The sequence below is a fragment of the Ranitomeya imitator genome, chromosome 4 (assembly GCF_032444005.1).
Source record: "Ranitomeya imitator isolate aRanImi1 chromosome 4, aRanImi1.pri, whole genome shotgun sequence".
Lineage (NCBI taxonomy): Eukaryota > Metazoa > Chordata > Amphibia > Anura > Dendrobatidae > Ranitomeya > Ranitomeya imitator.
The window spans coordinates 609,929,538-609,935,537 of NC_091285.1; positions in this window are offsets into that span (position 1 = coordinate 609,929,538).

Below are 6,000 nucleotides of genomic sequence, written 5' to 3' on the forward strand. Positions count from 1 at the left end.
ATGGAGCATCATGTGCGGTCATTATACAGTATGGAGCATCATGTGCGGCCATTATACAGTATTGAGCATCATGTGCGGCCAATATACAGTATGGAGCATCATGTGCGGCCATTATACAGTATGGAGCATCATGTGCGGCCATTATACAGTATGGAGCATCATGTGTGGCTATTATACAGTATGGAGCATCATGTGCGGTCATTGTACAGTATGGAGCATCATGTGCAGCCAATATACAGTATGGAGCATCGTGTGCGGCTATTATACAGTACGGAGCATCATGTGCGGTCATTATACAGTATGGAGCATCATGTGCAGCCGATATACAGTATGGAGCATCATGTGCGGTCATTATACAGTGTGGGGCATCATGTGTGGCCATTATACAGTATGGAGCATCATGTGTGGCCATTATACAGTATGGAGCATCATGTGTGGCCATTATACAGTATGGGGCATCATGTGTGGCCATTATACAGTATGGAGCATCGTGTGCGGTCATTATACAGTATGGAGCATCGTGTGCGGCTATTATACAGTATGGAGCATCATGTGCGGTCATTATACAGTATGGAGCATCATGTGCGGTCATTATACAGTATGGAGCATCATGTGCGGTCATTATACAGTATGGAGCATCATGTGCGGTCATTATACAGTATGGAGCATCATGTGCGGTCATTATACAGTATGGAGCATCATGTGTGGCCATTATACAGTATGGAGCATCATGTGTGGCCATTATACAGTATGGAGCATCGTGTGCGGCTATTATACAGTATGGAGCATCATGTGCGGTCATTATACAGTATGGAGCATCATGTGTGGCCATTATACAGTATGGAGCATCGTGTGCGGCTATTATACAGTATGGAGCATCGTGTGCGGTCATTATACAGTATGGAGCATTATGTGTGGCCATTATACAGTATGTAGCATCATGTGCGGTCATTATACAGTATGGAGCATTATGTGCGGCAATTATACAGTATGGAGCATCATGTGCGGTCATTATACAGTATGGAGCATCATGTGTGGCCATTATACAGTATGGAGCATCATGTGTGGCCATTATACAGTATGGAGCATCGTGTGCGGCTATTATACAGTATGGAGCATCATGTGCGGTCATTATACAGTATGGAGCATCATGTGTGGCCATTATACAGTATGGGGCATCGTGTGGCCATTATACAGTATGGAGCATCATGTGCGGCCATTATACAGTATGGAGCATCATGTGCGGTCATTATACAGTATGGAGCATCATGTGCGGTCATTATACAGTATGGAGCATCCTGTGCGGCCATTATACAGTATGGGGCATCATGTGTGGCCATTATACAGTATGGAGCATCATGTGCGGTCATTATACAGTATGGAGCATCATGTGCGGTCATTATACAGTATGGAGCATTATGTGCGGCAATTATACAGTATGGAGCATCATGTGCGGTCATTATACAGTATGGAGCATCATGTGCGGTCATTATACAGTATGGAGCATTATGTGCGGCTATTATACAGTATGGAGCATCATGTGCGGTCATTATACAGTATGGAGCATCATGTGCGGTCATTATACAGTATGGAGCATTATGTGCGGCAATTATACAGTATGGAGCATCATGTGCGGTCATTATACAGTATGGAGCATCATGTGCGGTCATTATACAGTATGGAGCATCATGTGCGGTCATTATACAGTATGGAGCATCATGTGCGGCCATTACAGTATGGGGCATCATGTGTGGCCATTATACAGTATGGAGCATCATGTGCGGTCATTATACAGTATGGAGCATCATGTGCGGCCATTATACAGTATGGATCATCATGTGTGGCTATTATACAGTATGGAGCATCATGTGTGGCCATTATACAGTATGGAGCATCATGTGTGGCCATTATACAGTATGGAGCATCATGTGTGGCCATTATACAGTATGGAGCATCATGTGTGGCTATTATACAGTATGGAGTATCATGTGCGGTCATTGTACAGTATGGAGCATCATGTGCAGCCAATATACAGTATGGAGCATCGTGTGCGGCTATTATACAGTATGGAGCATCATGTGCGGTCATTATACAGTATGGAGCATCATGTGCAGCCGATATACAATATGGAGCATCATGTGCGGTCATTATACAGTATGGGGCATCATGTGTGGCCATTATACAGTATGGAGCATCATGTGTGGCCATTATACAGTATGGGGCATCATGTGTGGCCATTATACAGTATGGAGCATCATGTGTGGCCATTATACAGTATGGAGCATCGTGTGCGGTCATTATACAGTATGGAGCATCATGTGCGGTCATTATACAGTATGGAGCATCGTGTGCGGTCATTAAACAGTATGGAGCATCATGTGCGGTCATTATACAGTATGGAGCATCATGTGTAGCTATTATACAGTAGGGAGCATCATGTGCGGTCATTATACAGTATGGAGCATCATGTGCGGTCATTATACAGTATGGAGCATCATGTGCGGTCATTATACAGTATGGAGCATCATGTGCGGTCATTATACAGTATGGAGCATCATGTGCGGCCATTATACAGTATGGAGCATCATGTGTGGCTATTATACAGTATGGAGCATCATGTGCGGTCATTGTACAGTATGGAGCATCATGTGTGGCCATTATACAGTATGGAGCATCATGTGTGGCCATTATACAGTATGGAGCATCGTGTGCGGCTATTATACAGTATGGAGCATCATGTGCGGTCATTATACAGTATGGAGCATCATGTGTGGCCATTATACAGTATGGAGCATCGTGTGCGGCTATTATACAGTATGGAGCATCGTGTGCGGTCATTATACAGTATGGAGCATTATGTGTGGCCATTATACAGTATGTAGCATCATGTGCGGTCATTATACAGTATGGAGCATTATGTGCGACAATTATACAGTATGGAGCATCATGTGCGGTCATTATACAGTATGGAGCATCATGTGTGGCCATTATACAGTATGGAGCATCATGTGTGGCCATTATACAGTATGGAGCATCGTGTGCGGCTATTATACAGTATGGAGCATCATGTGCGGTCATTATACAGTATGGAGCATCATGTGTGGCCATTATACAGTATGGGGCATCGTGTGGCCATTATACAGTATGGAGCATCATGTGCGGCCATTATACAGTATGGAGCATCATGTGCGGTCATTATAGAGTATGGAGCATCATGTGCGGTCATTATACAGTATGGAGCATCATGTGCGGCCATTATACAGTATGGGGCATCATGTGTGGCCATTATACAGTATGGAGCATCATGTGCGGTCATTATACAGTATGGAGCATCATGTGCGGTCATTATACAGTATGGAGCATTATGTGCGGCAATTATACAGTATGGAGCATCATGTGCGGTCATTATACAGTATGGAGCATCATGTGCGGTCATTATACAGTATGGAGCATCATGTGCGGTCATTATACAGTATGGAGCATCATGTGCGGCCATTACAGTATGGGGCATCATGTGTGGCCATTATACAGTATGGAGCATCATGTGCGGTCATTATACAGTATGGAGCATCATGTGCGGCCATTATACAGTATGGAGCATCATGTGTGGCTATTATACAGTATGGAGCATCATGTGCGGTCATTGTACAGTATGGAGCATCATGTGCAGCCAATATACAGTATGGAGCATCGTGTGTGGCTATTATACAGTATGGAGCATCATGTGCGGTCATTATACAGTATGGAGCATCATGTGCGGCCATTATGCTGTATCGAGCATCATGTGCGGTCATTATACAGTATGGAGCATCATGTGCGGTCATTATACAGTATGGAGCATCATGTGCGGCCATTATACAGTATGGAGCATCATGTGTAGCTATTATACAGTAGGGAGCATCATGTGCGGTCATTATACAGTATGGAGCATCAAGTGCGGTCATTATACAGTATGGAGCATCATGTGCGGTCATTATACAGTATGGAGCATCATGTGCGGTCATTATACAGTATGGAGCATCATGTGCGGTCATTATACAGTATGGAGCATCATGTGCGGCCATTATACAGTATGGAGCATCATGTGTGGCTATTATACAGTATGGAGCATCATGTGCGGTCATTGTACAGTATGGAGCATCATGTGCAGCCAATATACAGTATGGAGCATCATGTGGGGCCATTATACAGTATGGAGCATCATGTGTGGCCATTATACAGTATGGAGCATCATGTGTGGCCATTATACAGTATGGAGCATCATGTGTGGCTATTATACAGTATGGAGTATCATGTGCGGTCATTGTACAGTATGGAGCATCATGTGCAGCCAATATACAGTATGGAGCATCGTGTGCGGCTATTATACAGTATGGAGCATCATGTGCGGTCATTATACAGTATGGAGCATCATGTGCAGCCGATATACAGTATGGAGCATCATGTGCAGTCATTATACAGTATGGGGCATCATGTGTGGCCATTATACAGTATGGAGCATCATGTGTGGCCATTATACAGTATGGGGCATCATGTGTGGCCATTATACAGTATGGAGCATCATGTGTGGCCATTATACAGTATGGAGCATCGTGTGCGGTCATTATACAGTATGGAGCATCATGTGCGGTCATTATACAGTATGGAGCATCATGTGTAGCTATTATACAGTAGGGAGCATCATGTGCGGTCATTATACAGTATGGAGCATCATGTGCGGTCATTATACAGTATGGAGCATCATGTGCGGTCATTATACAGTATGGAGCATCATGTGCGGCCATTATACAGTATGGAGCATCATGTGTGGCTATTATACAGTATGGAGCATCATGTGCGGTCATTGTACAGTATGGAGCATCATGTGCAGCCAATATACAGTATGGAGCATCATGTGGGGCCATTATACAGTATGGAGCATCATGTGTGGCCATTATACAATATGGAGCATCATGTGCGGCCATTATACAGTATGGAGCATCATGTGTGGCTATTATACAGTATGGAGTATCATGTGCGGTCATTGTACAGTATGGAGCATCATGTGCAGCCAATATACAGTATGGAGCATCGTGTGCGGCTATTATACAGTATGGAGCATCATGTGCGGTCATTATACAGTATGGAGCATCATGTGCAGCCGATATACAGTATGGAGCATCATGTGCGGTCATTATACAGTATGGGGCATCATGTGTGGCCATTATACAGTATGGAGCATCATGTGTGGCCATTATACAGTATGGGGCATCATGTGTGGCCATTATACAGTATGGAGCATCATGTGTGGCCATTATACAGTATGGAGCATCGTGTGCGGTCATTATACAGTATGGAGCATCATGTGCGGTCATTATACAGTATGGAGCATCATGTGCGGACATTATACAGTACTAGATTGTGGCCCGATTCTAACGCATCGGGTATTCTAGAATATGCATGTCCACGTAGTATATGGACAAAGATGATTCCAGAATTCGCGGCAGACTGTGCCCGTCGCTGATTGGTCGAGGCAACCTTTAGGACATCATCGTCGCCATGGCAACCATTATGACATCTACGTCGATACTGTGCCCGTTGCTGATTGGTCGAGGCCTGGCGGCCTCGACTAATCAGAGACGCGGGATTTCTACGTCGATGCTGTGCCCGTCGCTGATTGGTCGAGGCCTGGTGGCCTCGACCAATCAGAGACGCGGGATTTCCAGGACAGACAGAAAGACAGACAGACAGAAAGACAGACAGACGGAAAAACCCTTAGGCAATTATATATATAGATGGAGCATCATGTGGGCCCATTATACAGTATGGAGCATCATGTGCGGTCATTATACAGTATGGAGCATCATGTGTGGCCATTATACAGTATGGGGCATCATGTGTGGCCATTATACAGTATGGAGCATCATGTGCGGTCATTATACAATATGGAGCATCATGTGCGGTCATTATACAGTATGGAGCATCATGTGCGGCCATTATACAGTATGGGGCATCATGTGT